At 40.8% G+C, this 14,985-nt stretch overlaps 2 long non-coding RNA genes across 2 annotated transcripts; both read right to left on the bottom strand.

Moving 5' to 3' along the window:
* Window positions 1-1,058: 1,058 nt before the first annotated feature.
* Window positions 1,059-2,109, bottom strand: LOC142030721 (uncharacterized). The gene is made up of 3 exons (XR_012650247.1): window positions 1,898-2,109; window positions 1,562-1,798; window positions 1,059-1,142 (listed from the first exon to the last, which is right to left on the bottom strand). It is a non-coding gene; the product is annotated as an uncharacterized LOC142030721 (long non-coding RNA).
* Window positions 2,110-5,540: 3,431 nt separating this feature from the next.
* On the bottom strand, window positions 5,541-14,196 carry LOC142030719 (uncharacterized). The gene is made up of 3 exons (XR_012650245.1): window positions 13,690-14,196; window positions 11,484-11,637; window positions 5,541-5,792 (listed from the first exon to the last, which is right to left on the bottom strand). It is a non-coding gene; the product is annotated as an uncharacterized LOC142030719 (long non-coding RNA).
* Window positions 14,197-14,985: the final 789 nt, after the last annotated feature.

Here is a 14,985-nt window from a genome sequence, read left to right as displayed (position 1 = left end):
CAACCAGTGCTCAGTGTGAACCACGTCACTAAAGAGGAGTGGATTGTGCTGGGTTGATATGCAGTTAGCAAGAAAAACCAATGACCTCAAATTCTGAAGACACCACTCCAAGATTTTCATTTCTGAGCTTTTGTGCTCTCAAGATACATCTCTATTAGCAATTTAATGGACTCCCAGGACAGGACAGAATTGCAATACTTGTGAAGGTTCCTGGTCCCTAGAGTCAGCAGCAGTTTGAATTTTAAGTTCACCAGGAAGTTTTGAATGTACTGAAAAAAAGGATGCTGCAGAATAAATGGAATGTACTGAGGTGCCACAGCAAAAGTACTAGAGCAAATTAAGTGTTGAAACAGCACTACAAAACCAAAATCTTAATGTACAGAGCTTTCAGAGAAATATCCAATAATTTCTTAGGGCAAGTGAGAGGGGAAGAAAGCAACATAGTAGTTTTAAAAGGTACACCGATTTTCAGATAACAAGCAAAATTATGATGAACGCAGGAATCAGGACTATAAGAAAATGTAGAGGGTGGAAGATGGTCATCCACAGGACCTCAGCTCTTCCAGTAGCCCAACACCACCAGAGTCCCTTGGTAAGGAATACCACAGAAACGAGGCCCATGAGTACAAACATTGACAGGCAGTTTATCTAGAAAAGAAATGTCGTATCTGCTCTGGAATCAACTTATCTCTTGAATATAAGAGTACAGAATAAAACCTGATGGCAAAAGGGAACAATGCTATCAAACCATCCAACCATGGGAAAAGCATACCACAAACATCCCTGTCATTCTTCTTCCCCACACAACTAGAGGACAGAGTCACTCACAACAAGCCAAAATTGGGATGGAAACAAGTTCTTACCCTGAGAGTGCAGTGGCCTTCTGAGCAGCTCTGAGTCCAGAAAGATAGAAAGACTGTATCCAATCGAGCTGTAAATGAACCAAAATATGAGCAAAGCAGAAATGCTCTCTCCTGCTCGGTTCAAAGGGCAAAGAACAAAACAAGCGGCTAAGTGTTAGTGATATAAACCACAGTCACACCAATAAAACCTCTTACCAACAGAAACACGGTAATCAACGTTGCCTTCATGGTTGCTGTCATTTCATTTGAGGTGTTTTTAAGGCACGATGATTACTTGTACTTCGATGGAACAAGAAAGAGAAAGAGTGTTGGAATTTAATACTGTTCACTATCGATCACATCAGACTCCATCTTCTAATGAAACATGAGCACTTGTCCCAAAAAAATGTTTCGTGGCACAGACTTCCTATGGCGCTATATCATGATGAAGTTTTGAGGTAATAATGCATAAATCAGAATGTAAAGGCAATATTCATGTGGTGGAGGAGAAAAACTGAAGAACAGAGATAAAAGGAAAACTATTCTCTCTGTGGGAAAAGAAAAGGCTTTAAAAAAAAATTTAGTAGAGTACCCGTTTTAAATCACGTAAGTGCAATGATGTCTTAACAATTAGCACCACCGCAAATGATGAGGTAGTGAATTCATCCCCAGTTCAGAAAGATGCTTAAATCGTAACCTCAGCAGGACCATTCACATACCTTTGGGATCAAGTTCTTGAAGTGAAATTAAGTCTTGAGTATACTTTCCAGGCTCTACTTCAACATAAGTTTCTTTGGTGTTGTAGGCAAGTCGCTTATGCAGTCTGTGCATCAATTAAAACCATATAAAACAGTGCATCACTTCTGTGTTTGCAGATGAAACCTTAGAAGCACTGAGATGGTCTCTCAGTAGGCGTTTAAGGCACCCAATATATGAAGATCCAATTTTGGTTGAAACTACAATACAAAAAATAGCTGCTCGTAGACATTCACAGATCATGGTCAGTAGACCATTAGACCAGTCCAGCTATCACATCCAGAAAAGCGCATACGCACCTTTGTTCACTGAAGTTAATCCAGATTTATAACTCCTGTAATCAAACCCACGATTTTAGCTTCGGCCAGGTGGCCAGTCCAGCCAATGTATTTTCTGTATCTTGTAGGGCAGTAGTCATTAAACCCAATGATGGAGTAACAGTTCCAACACTAAAGAACTTGCCCCATCTGCTGAATATCTCAGGTCCTAGTAAAACAAGTGGATCCATCCTGGCTGCAGGCCAGCTGAGAAGTAGAAAGATTTATGAAAACTCTCAAGAAAACGTTTCAAACAGCTGTAATAGAAAGGAAATCCCTGCAACATCTGAATCGCAGAATTATTACCCTGCCACTCCATACAGTATTACCAGGGTCCCTCCAGCAACTACCTTATTTAATAGACCATTTAATAGACTATTATGAATCCAGTTGTCTTCATTACAGCAAACAGGCAAATGCACGGATAATGGAGCTATTTTGCGAGTGGAACAACTGCTTGGAACAAAAGGTGAAACAACACACTGATAAACAGAGAAGTCTCGCAACAGGCAGAAGTAAGAAGGCATTATACAGGCTGAAAACCAGAAAATTTCACGTACTAAACAGTTTAACTCTTATGTTATCTTAGCAAGCGAAAATAAATAAATCAATAAATATGAATGGGAGGGGAGAGGCATGTGGTGCTAATTACCTGATATATATCACATTGAAAAGTGCTTGCACAGATGTTGAACATTTTTTAGGATGAGTCAGGACACTGACTGTTTCTTCAGAACAGCCCCAACATCTGCAAACAATCAAGATGGAGACAAGGTCCAGCATTTCACATCGCTCTTACAGAACACGGTGATTTAATATTTGTAGGGTCATGATTCAATTCCAAAACAGACCAAGTGTGGATGAGCCACACGGTGTCTGACCCAAGGAGGTACCGAACACATGAAAGAAAACAGAGAAAAGCATGTTCAAGAACATGCAGGAGTGCTCAGCACATTACAGCATCAGTTCCTAAATCAGCTCTACCTGCGACCCTGCTGAAACATCGCTGGCAGTGCTGGATTCAGTGGCTGGAGATTGCCATGAAAACTCGTGAGTGCAGTGCTGAGCCAAAAAGCCTCAATAAGGCAAGCAGCCAGGGTAATCTGAAAGCTGTTTTCCATGATGCAAAAACTTCAGGATTAAAAAAGCAAGTGTTTTCAAACACTAAACTTGCAGCACTTTTCACAGTGAGAACTTTAAAGAGTCGCTAGTTGAGAAAATACATACTAAAATACAAATTTACAAAGAAAAACTTCCTCCTTCACAGTTTCCCACACAGCTCAACTTAAATAATGACTTAGCAAACAACCCCAAGTTAGGAGCAGCTGTTCCAGATCCTGAGTTTGAGTGGCAAGACATTCCCTACCTCCTCCTTGGGATAACACTGGAAAGTAGATTTCTCTCCTGTTTTGGGGCATTAACACTCTCCTCTGTGACGTCTGCCAAGGTTGCAGAGCAGTGTGGGGGAGTGCCAGGGCTCTTGCAAGAGATCCCAGGAGGAAATATCAAGTATTACTTCTCTTCCCGTTCGCTCCCTTGGGCAGACAGGTCGGAGCTGTGACAGCCGTTCATCGTTGTCTTCATGCTGACATGGTTGTGCTGCCCTTCCTCGAAATTCAGATCCTGGGTATCTGCAGTGGTACTTCTTGACACAGCTTTTAACTAATTGTTAACCAAGCACCACAGTAATTTGCCCCAAATTTTTTCTGTTTTAGTACTTTGTAAAGCAATTTCAAGACTACCGTAGTATTTTCTACATTTTAATGAAGCAAAATTCAGGGAACTTATAAAACTGACTTGTTCTTACAACAAATAATATAACTTCTTTTTCCAGATCTAAAACATTCACAAGCTTTATGTCTGAACACTCAAGCCTTTCCGAGTCTATGAGTGACTGCTGGGTTTAACTAGGATCTCTCCCTCGGGATTTTACATTGAGGTTCATGATGGGTGCAGACCCATGCCCAGATGTTCCCGGACTGCCGCCAGTGGGGATCCCACACCTGGGGACAAAACAGGCTTTCGTCGTTGTTGGTTTTAGAAATAACATTTCAAAAGAGTTCCAAACGGTTATGTATTGCTGGAATAAAGTTAGCCACTAATCTTGCTGTTCCACTCTCTGTGGTGTAAATTAAAGCTGCTCTAAGACTGTTTCCTTCAGAAAGACTACTGGTGGTAGTAACAAGCCATTTACAGCCTCGAACCTGAAATAAACAATTTGGACGTTTTGATTCTCCACACACTTCAGCTTGAAAGGAAAGTAAAATAAGCATGTGGACTTGCAGCTCTGCCCATGTGCAAACAATTTTAAAGACAATTAACCTTTCAGTTATAAGACTAAAATACAGCACTATGTTAGAGCAATCTCTTGTGCCTGTGCTTAGGACGTACCACATCCAGTAGCTCTCACTTGTGGAGATGACTTAAGAGAAAAAGCAAGACCACTTTTCCGGAGCTCCTGCGGTAGCTTGAAACAAACAGGAATCCACTATTATTCACATTAAATATGCTAACATAATCTGAACAGAAAACTGGATCACTAGGAAAAATACATTCATATATGAAAATTTTACCAGAGCCATCATTAACACAGATCAGGATGTCTAATGTAAAGTGTGTGCTCCAGTGGTCTTAAATACAAGAAAAAGTATGTCTTGGTAAATTAGTTCTCTGGAGGCCAAAGTTGAGAATGGAATAAGAGCATATCTTCATTTTCAGCAAACATCAATTCTTTTTCATGGTAATATCATTAAACAATCGCATCAGTGCAAAATTTCCCTGGCAGTGTTCCAGGACAAAAGTACTTTTTCCTCCAGGATTTTTATCGTGCCAAGTAATCAATATTTTAGCAATGTTTCACCCATTTAAGTGCGAGCCTTGCCGCAGCAGGAAGATGATAACATATCCACCCGTGGCAGAGTTCGAGGCACTTCCAGGATGGGTTATTGTCACCTGGTAGATCACTGCAATGGGGGCACGGGATTTAGCTTTTGCTTTGTCACTGGGAGTTAGCACAGGATAGGGTACCAAAACTGGATATAGAATGCACAGGGATTTGCCTTTAGAGTACAGAAAATTTCAGCTCCATCAGCTTCCCTGGAAGGACTGGGCCTGGTGGTCGGTTCCTGCTGAGGACTGGTGGGTACGGCGTGACCACATCCACTGGAAAGATGGGAAACCAGGGCTCGGAGCCAGATGTCACCATCAAACCAGGAAGGTATGTTCCCATCTGGACATTAAATAAGGAAGCAGACCTCCGTTTTGAACGAAAACAACATCCAGATTTTACTGTACCAACCAGATTAATTAAATTTTGCTTTTTCTAATTTTACAGACTATCAAAACAGGCAAAAAATTATCTAAATTACCAACACAAAATTGTAACCTGCTCTAGAGCTGATGACAAAGCCCTATAATTTCCTAGGAAAAACACATCTTTCACCAAAATTGACAACTCCGCAAGTGCTAAACTTGTACCAGCATTTGTAGTGGTGCTGCCTCATGGAGAGAGAGCAATGAAAGGAGAAAAGATGAGAGGAGAAAATGGAAGGTTTTCTTACTTTGCAGCTAGGCTTCAACCTTCACCAGTCGAAAATTATTTCAAGATTATTTCAAGAGAAAATAATTTCAAGAGATGAGGGGCTTTGGAAAAAAAAAAATTAAATTAAAAGGTGTCACCACCTCCGCGTAACTAAATGAACTTGCTTACCTTGTGGTGCCAAATAAACGTTAAAACGTTGGCTTTTATTTGTCCCAGTTGTAATCCACGAAGTGCTACCATGTTTCTTCAACATCTGGGACTCATCTTATCTCTCCTAATGACTCACTGGTCTGCAGAAAAGGCATGCTGAGGCGCAGATGTGCAGTGTCACGCAGACTTAATGGCATGCAAAGGGAACAAATAAAAAGGTATGTGTTAACGATTAGGGGGGTAAGTGCAGGCAGTTCAGAAGGTGGAGGATTTACATCGGGAGTGCAAAGGCAGTCAGCAAAGAGGCGCAATCAAGAGCAAACAGGCCTGACTTTCTCACTTAGGCATGGTTATTAGGCTGGGTCCTGCTGCAGGCTAATAAGCGTCATTAGGGAGAGGAGCAGCTCAAGATCTCAAAGTCTTCTCCCTTCTCCGCGCCGCCGCTGCTTGCGCTGCACGTAGGGTAAGGCTGCGGATGAGGCGGATATTTATAAGACATTTATTGTTACGGCACGCAAGGACACATCAGTCAAATCCTCTTTCTGCGTAAAGAAAAGGCAGACTTTTTCTAAAGTGGTTTGCTAATAGAAATTTGACTTTGTCGAAGACACGCATCTTTAAACCATGCCGCCGGAGAAAAGCTATTTCAACGAGTACATCTTTTATAATAAATACAAGGAGATTCACAACCAGAAAGGAAATTGTATTTAGGAATAAATTTGTGTTAGGATTTTATTACTAATTCATTACATTCTTAATCTGAAAAATCCTGAAGCAGCACAACTACTTTAGAATTATCATTAATAATTACATTGATACTGAATTCTTTTATGCAAATAGTACAGTAGACTTAGAGATAGCACTCTTTGTAAGCCTCCTGAGTGTTTGCAGGAAGTTTAATTCATTTCATATCTCCTTTAGTTTGCAAATGAGGTGTGAAACCATTGTCTGTTTCTAGAAGGTGTCAGCATTCAAGTGCCACACATAGTACGTACGCAGCCCTGTTAAGTTAATGGATTGGCGTATACTGTCATCCAATATATCCAATGTCATGCAGTCATCGAGTGAGGTCATCCAGATACTATTAATTATTACAATTTATTGAGTGCTGACAGCATGCCTGGCACTGTAGAGATGGCCCGTGTCACTTTGCAGCGCGCCCCGGGTCTGTACGTCCCCGTCGGTCCCGCCGGGAGAGAAGGCGATGGGCAGGATCACCCGGGGGACGCCGGGACCCACCGATGAAACGGGGAAAATCTCCGGCCCATCATTAGGAACTCCTCTACCTTCCCCAAGGAGGGAAGAGCTCCTGAGCACGTAAACATCGGGACGGCTGATTAATGAGATGCTGTAACCTCCCAGCTACTTTTTGTTGGTTTTTTTTTTTTTTTTTTAAAGGCAGATATGCTGTTGCCAAATATTTCTGTGAAGGAAACAAAACAATTTTGCTAAAGAGATTTCATCTGAATATGTTGTGTCTGAACCTCATCCTGGAGTATCTCAGCTTTCGTATCAGTCTCTGCTAATGAGTTTAGCTCCCTGGGTAGTATGTGTCTGGTAAATTTTTCAAGAACTGATCATTAGCAATGTTTTGTATATTTTATTTTCTTGTTTTCACTGTATATAGAGTTGTCATTTTTAATTCATTGCCCACTGGAATTTTATGAAGGAAAACTTACATCCTCTTAAAAATAATATGAGCACGTTGGCACAGATTTTAATAGATGCATGCTATGCTGCAGGTGAAATTTTCCGATTCTAATACAAGTATGTGAGAAACAAGGCAACATGGACCACACTGAGAAAGCACAACAGTTACAGACATAAGAAACTTGCTCTCCCAATGGCAGGAGGGATAGTGCTCTAATAGTTTAGAAAAAAAGTCCTAATTCTTCCACGTACACGATATGGCCATTGCCGTTTCTGAAGTGCATCGCTACTTCTGGCCTCTGGCTTGAGATTAGAGAATTTGAGCTCAGCAAATTGGGGATTTTGTTGGCACAAAAACCTGCAAATGCAAATTTAATCCTGATTTAGGGGGAAGGGGGTAACATAATCTTCTTACTTTATGGCATTTAAAAGCGCATAGCAGAATCAAGTGGTTTAGCCTAATATAGCTGGTTTTCTGTTAGATTTCTAAACCAAGATGAAATAAAATTAGTGTGTCCACACACAGAGCTTCTTCTCATAATGGGTTCAGAAATGATTCTGGCACAGAATTGTAATTGTAATACGGTGTTACAATATAACACAGTGCTCGTTTAACTCATTCTTACTTTTTGGTTTACTACACCATTATGACATCACAGCACTTACGTTTTTCCATATTCCATCACACAGAAAGTGATTTGCGTTTTGCTGCAGTGTCTCCCAAGCTGCAGTTGAGTCTCTGAAGTGGGCTCACCCCATGGTGCTAAAGGAGATGAGCCCTCCAGCAGTGAACCTCCCGTTCGGCTTACCCCCTCTATCAAATTAACCCTAGGTTTTCTAGCCATTTTTTTTCCAGGATCGAGGAGGAGGGACTTCTCCTACTGCAGATCTGCCCCTTTAAGTCAGGGTTAAAACAACACACAGTTCTCCAAAGCCTGTCGTTGTCTGTAACGGGAAGTTTTCCCCACTCCTCTGCTTTCCTCACCCATTTTTCCTTACTGAGATCCATGGAAGCATGAAGCACTCCAACTCCACCTCCTTTGCATGGTGTGGAAGACTGGAGAGGGGTCCTGCTGATGAAAGTCTACAAAGCTCAGAAGCTGGTGGGACTTGGTCATTTCTTTCTCACCCTGAACTAAACCTCATAACCACAAAACTCAGGGTCTCCTCCCATGGCAAACAGCTCCGTTCGTGGAGAGCAAAGATTCCTACTGGGCCTGTAAAAATGACCTCGGAAACATACTGATGTGAGTCGCTTAGTGTCCACTGTTGAATTTGAAAATCAATTTAGAAACCATTTTCTCTTTCTCCACACAGCAAGGGAAAGCACAGCCTGGCCTGGGGATGTCGGTACCCAAAGCATTCCCATAGTGCAATGCCAATCCATTCTTATCACATCCCATCCAAACAACTTCCCAGCTTAAAAAAATCCACTTTTTGCATCTCTCAAAGTGTCACAAACTAAAAGAAAAGCGAGCACAACCTCATGCAGAGCATTTCCTGACTTTCTACTTGAAATCACAAATGCGTTTGCTATGACGCTCATTGATCATGAGGCCAAGCATTTAAAATATTGCAACAAAACATACTGACAACTCCAGTGTCTCTCAAGGAACATACAGAGCAGAACAATATGGACATTTTGCAGAAAACCGTGCATATTAAATGACAGCATATTTATCTGCTTTTGTTCATCCTTTGAAAACACGTTTTACTGTGACTAAAGAAGATAGATAGGCAGAATATGTTATTGGGTAACTAAGCCCAGATATCAGAGGACAAGGAAATATTTGACATCTTAGTGGTAACTTTTAATCAGAAAACCTGCACAAAAAAGAAAAGAATACATAATAAAATGATTCCACAGGAGAAAAATGTATGACTTCAGCCTTACCCATAACATTATAAATGGATTTTGTCAGCTTGCAGTCTTACAAGGCTCGTTGATAGTAAATTAAATTTGGTCAGTTTATAAAGGTATTGCTTTCATGTTTCTCTCATAAGATCTTACATTCCTCTGAGGTTTGGAATCACCTTGCTTCTCCTAGCTTGTCTTCTGTCTTCTATTCTTCATTACACAACAGATGACCTATCAGATATTCTTCTTCTATTCCAACAGATTTCCCGTTGCCAACCTTCAATGAGAATAAAGCCTGCAACCCTTTTTATCTTCATTCCGCTGCTGTTTCCATCGGGTGGTTGGTTTTTTTTTTTTCCTAAAGATCGTTTGCCAGCATTGCTTTCTCAGTTTTACCCAGTGGAACAAGCACTGTCTTCTGAACTGACAATTCTGACTTTTTGCTGCTTGTGATTGTTCTAAAGCATGACAACTACTTGCATGAAGACATGGTAAACCTTTTCAGATAAGGAACTCAAAAAAAGAACAGCCTTTCAAAGAACAGTAGTAGTTACTGCAGAATGAAACAAGTCTCCTATGTATTAATTTAATTCAGTCATACCTTTTCCATGGCAAGAACAATTAGAATCATGACTTTTTAACACATTATATTAATTTTTTTTAAAGAAAAAGAGTATTATTACAAAAAATAAAAACTTTGTTATTCCTAGCAACATAAAAAATCTTACTAATCTTTGACATATTTTATTCTGTATGAGAAATATAAACAGAAATAGATAGGAAATGGATCACTGCCACTCTATTACAAGTAAAGGCAGGTCTGGGGTAATATTTTTTTAAAAAATTTTCCACTGCGTATATCTCATCTTTCACTTTGCAAATTAATTATTGGTTTATGGGTAGGCATAGGAGGGCATAGATGGATGTAATGTTTGTTACTGACTCTTGTGCATTTTTGGTAATTAAGCATAAAAGGGCCGACAAAGACCCAGCAGCATGTTCGAGCTCCCTGTCAGACACAGGAATGGGTGAATCTGCAGAAGTGAAATGCATCCACCCCCACGCACTGGCTTTTCTCTTGCGGAATACACTTACTCTTGACCACCCCATAGAGCTTTCACACAGGCTGAAATGGAAAGGCAATCAACACTTCTCCAGGTAGCATGGCAGAATACACTTGGGTTTGATACTCTTTTAGCAAAACCTCTGAGAATTTCCCCTCTCTTCCTCCCCCCTGCTTTTAAACAGCAGTGAAGCTACCTCTCTACCCCATCAGGGCTTGCCGTTATAGCAGCAGGACATAGTGTCTATTCTTCAAAAGGCTGTCTCAAAGTAAGAATTAGAGGAAAATCACTGTTTTCTGAATGAAAGAGAAGGGTTCTTGACTACATGCCTAGGAATTGCTTCTTTAAAGATCTTGGTGTGACTAATCTGTGAGTAATGAGGCCAGGAACGGAGCATGGGCACGGAGGAAGCGTGCTGGAGCTGACGCCACGGAGCTGCCTAAGGCAACAGCTGTGCGTCGGGGTGAGACAAGACAGGCTTCCAGGAATACATGAAATAAATGAGCAGTTCTCAAGTCCACAAGTCAGTCTGGACAATCCGATCAAGTATCTGCTGTGCAGACAGTAAGCTGTGCTGGAGCTCAGATGTGGGTGATGTGGCTGCAGGCCAGTCTAGAGGGATCTTGGGCGATGCTGATGGAGGGAGGGATGCTGCCGGGAGAAGACTTACTCAGGTTTGCAGTTTGAGAATTGTAGAAGAATGATTAATGATGATGATAGAGACGGTGTTTGTTTTGCACAGTCCTTAATACAGTTAATAGAAGTTCAAGGGGAAGAGCTGGGTTCCTTTTTAGAGCGAAAGGCATTACCCATGCCTTTATCTCTGCTCTTCAGAGGGAACTTTCATCAATACTCACCTAGGTGAAATGCTATTAAGACATACAGTACTGAGGACAGCAACTGCTATAAATGCGGCGGAGGAGAATAAGTCAATAGATCCTTACATACAGAAACAAAACTATTTTATCCCTCTTCCATAATGGATTGAGAGAACAGCTATCAGGTTATATTATCTTATTGTAAATGTGAATGGAGGCTAATAGCCTTCTCCAGTGCTAAATTAAAAGGAGGATTGAATCAATATATGCGAGAAGATGAATCAAGTGTCCATTTCCTTGAACTGATAGCAAAAATAATGTGATAATGCATGAGAAGCCCTACTCTAACATTGCTAGCATGTAACTGTAGAGTTTTCACTCAGCGCCAGTGAAAGAATAAGGCTCTTCTGACTTGGGAAGTCAAAAATGAGACTTGATGTAAAATGCATTGCAAAAAGAAACGAGCACTGTGAATTCAACTACTTACCAATAACTTTTGCTCAGCAGCAAATCTGTCAACTCGTTTGTTTTTCTCTCCTGCTAGATTGGAAGCGGTGCAAAACAGATCCTTTAATATCATTTATTACGATATCTGCTATTGTTTGTTGGCACTGGCAGCATCTCCACCATAAGTGATGGTCCTGTAACAATTCCAAATTGACTTTAGGAGTTATTTTGCAAAACTAAAAGGCACAATCAGAAATACATCACCTGCTCTCTGCTGATTTTCCTAGGGCCAAGCAAGATAGTTTAAAGGCGAGAGAGCATGCAATATGACTCAATTACACCTTACGTCCTCACGGAGCATCTTCTTAATGCCATCAGCACCACTCATCATCTTAAATTTTAGAGAGAATTAAACTATAATTGAAAAAATGGTACCGTTGCGACTGCCGTTATGTTTTCAGCAGTACTGATTAATCTCACAAGCTTTTTAACAAAGTAGCAAGTTCCTCACTGAGGTAATGGGAAAGGGAAAAAGGTAAGCGAGACGGTCATTGACACTATTAATGTATTGATTGGAGTAAAGAGCCTTGATTCTGTTTCCAGCTCTGTCACAGACTGTCAACGTGACCTTGAGCTTCTCACTTTCTTCATTCCATTTCTCTACCTGTACAATTAGCACAATAATAATTCCTCACCCCTCACCTTTGTGCTGTGATGGGCAACACAGATTATCTTTTGACAGTACATTAAAGCACCTTTCCTGAACCCTCTTTGGTATGCTATAATACAGATGTAACCTTTTCCTGCACTGAAAGATAGTTTTCCTTAAAAAATAAACAAAAAAATTATCTGTATGAGCATGGCTCAGAAGCTGCTGAGTATTTCAGATAGCCTTACCATATACTTATATTATTAGTATGTGTAAGAGCCACGCAATAACTGAGGTTGGAAGAGATCTCTGGAGGTTGTCTAATCCACCCAGAGCAACAGTTTGAAGCTTTTACTCCCAGATTATAAAACTGCACAATACATTTGCCTGTTAGTTAATCTGAAACAAAGCCCAGAATGGCTCAAGGCAGGACAATCCTGCAGTACACCACTGAGAAGACCTCCTTTCTCAGGGACATGAAGGCCAGTTCTCTAATTCTGTCTCTCTGTTTCAACCCTGTTTCAGCAGCCTCTACTCATCCTTTGACTGAACCCCAGGACTCGTGAGCCTTTCCGGAAATTTCTGCTTCTCTTACTCTTCCCCTTCGGTTATCACTTTCCTCCTTTGCCCTCTTCATTTTCTTCTGCAGAACTTCCTACAACGGACCTCCTACTTCTCCTGACAACGAGGTCGATGGCTGAGCCCCTTATCCACATAGACAGTATAATGTCCATTTTTATACAAATGACTCTCAGATCTACCTCTCCGGTCACAATTTATCTCCTTTCATTCAGCCTTGCCTTTCGCTCTCTCTTTGACGCCTATTCCTGAATGTCTCCATACAAATTCTAATTTAAAGTGACCAAAATGAGACTCCTGATCTTTCCTCCTAAGATACGCTCCTTCCCGAATTCACTGTCAGCCCTGTCAATACTGTCATCTTTCCTGTCATTCAGAACTGTAAATGAAGTGGTCATCAGTGATGACATCCTACCTTTTATGTTTTAGCCAATTAATGGTGACTAGAATGACAGAGATATGAAGATAATGAGTATCTGTGCTATTATTTGTAAATGTATCTGTGAACTTTGATTTTTATCAGTAAAAAGTGTTATCTTAATACAGATGCATAGCCTCATACCTGGATGTGCTAAATCTAAAATCTGGAAATAAAATCTAGAAACTGTTACAGATTTTCTGTACTTTCTCCAGGGGAAAAAAAAAATAAAAATCAAGTATTAGCAAGAAAGGCTTAAAAAAGTCCCTAATGAGGAGAGAACGCTAATGGATGGTTTATAAGATGAAACATAAAAGTTTATATGCTTGGGCTTTTAGAAAGGCCATGCATTCATAATATCCAGATGTATATCTAATGCTTTCCCAGCCCCAGTAAGGTGTTACAGAGGAAATAAGTTCCACGCTGTATTACGGGCAAGAATGAAACTCCTGTAAATTTATACACCCCATAGCAACAGGGACCCGATCAAGGTCACATATGTGCTTTCGCTATATTCAATTAACACAAATACTGCTACCCAGGCCCTGCCTGGTTATACTGGTTTGCAGGGAGCAGTATCGGTACAGCTCAGGTACAGACCTTGCCGGACAGCTGAGCGCCGCGTCGATCGACAGAGCATCTGTTCACGCACTGCAGGATCTCAGCAGTAGGCATGTTTTTCCCTGATCCATGCCCGTGTGGTGTTGTCAGACAGAGAGAGGGAAAAGAAAAACTAATAAATCAGCCAAGCGCGGGCGGGGGAATATCAGACAATATGAGACCAAAATGTAGCTCTTCCCGCAGAAGGAAACTGGTGGAAGGAGTCGCAGGAAGGATGTTATAGCCTCTGAAGTCCTGCCACAATCCTCCCACTCACAACAACAGCCATGTTCCTGGTTATTAGTGCAGGGTAAAGAGCAGAAATTCTCGTGAAAACTCTCATTTAAATATATTTCTTCAAAATCACAGATACTCTAATTTAATCTCCAAGGTTTTATGCTTCCCTTCTTACTTGCTACAACAGTTTTTTAAACATAATAATTACTGACTTAGACTGCCAGACTCTGTCATGTGGAGAAGCTACAAGCCTCTCCTCCTGCTGCAAGACTGTCGTCCTGCTGCACCTCACACATGCCTTCTGGCTGTAGATGCTTTCAAGATCCCCCAAAGGCTTCTCCACTCTGTCAGAAAATAAGTAAGCATCTTGTTTCTGTGCAAGATGTTGTTTTCTAACTTTTTTTTTTTTTTAAAAAGTTCTGGAACAAACTAAGGTATTGTTTGAAATGGAAAAAGCATACACTCTGCTGTCTGCCAGGTTTTGCAGCTGTTTGAGGAGCACCAACTAAAGTTGTCCTGGCTGAGTTGTACCATGGTTCAGAGAAGAGTGTTCAAAGTTCATGACAAGCATGAAATCACTAACAGCAGCTTTGCAGAGATGGTTTCAGTCCTGCAAAGATACTTAACATAGATCAGACAAATTAAAGTCTTATACAACCTGAGCTGGCTCATTTAACTCAATGTAAATGCATCTTGAAACTCCGGATGATTCTGGATGCTTGCATAAAAAGAAAATAGGCCTTCCTAGATAACACAAAGGGAAATTGAGAGTAGAGCTGAACAATCTTTTCCAAAGACTGACTTGGGATTCCAGCAACGTTGCCAGTGCAAGTAAAAGCAAGGTTTATCATATTTTTTACAAAAAGAGACATACCCCAGCATTTTCTGTTGCTAAATGATCTAGATGTTCATATGGTGGCAGGGACTTGAATCTCTCCCAGTCATCTGCCGGCTTCAGGTGAAGCAGCATACAGGTGATATTTCCTACATTCAAGATGAATAATCTGACCACATTGCTATTTCTGCAGTCTCATACCTTCAACATCAATTTCATCCTGA

This window comes from Buteo buteo, chromosome 4 (assembly GCF_964188355.1).
Source record: "Buteo buteo chromosome 4, bButBut1.hap1.1, whole genome shotgun sequence".
NCBI lineage: Eukaryota > Metazoa > Chordata > Aves > Accipitriformes > Accipitridae > Buteo > Buteo buteo.
Note: the sequence above shows the minus strand (reverse complement) of the source record. Positions and strands in the feature narration are given on the sequence as shown.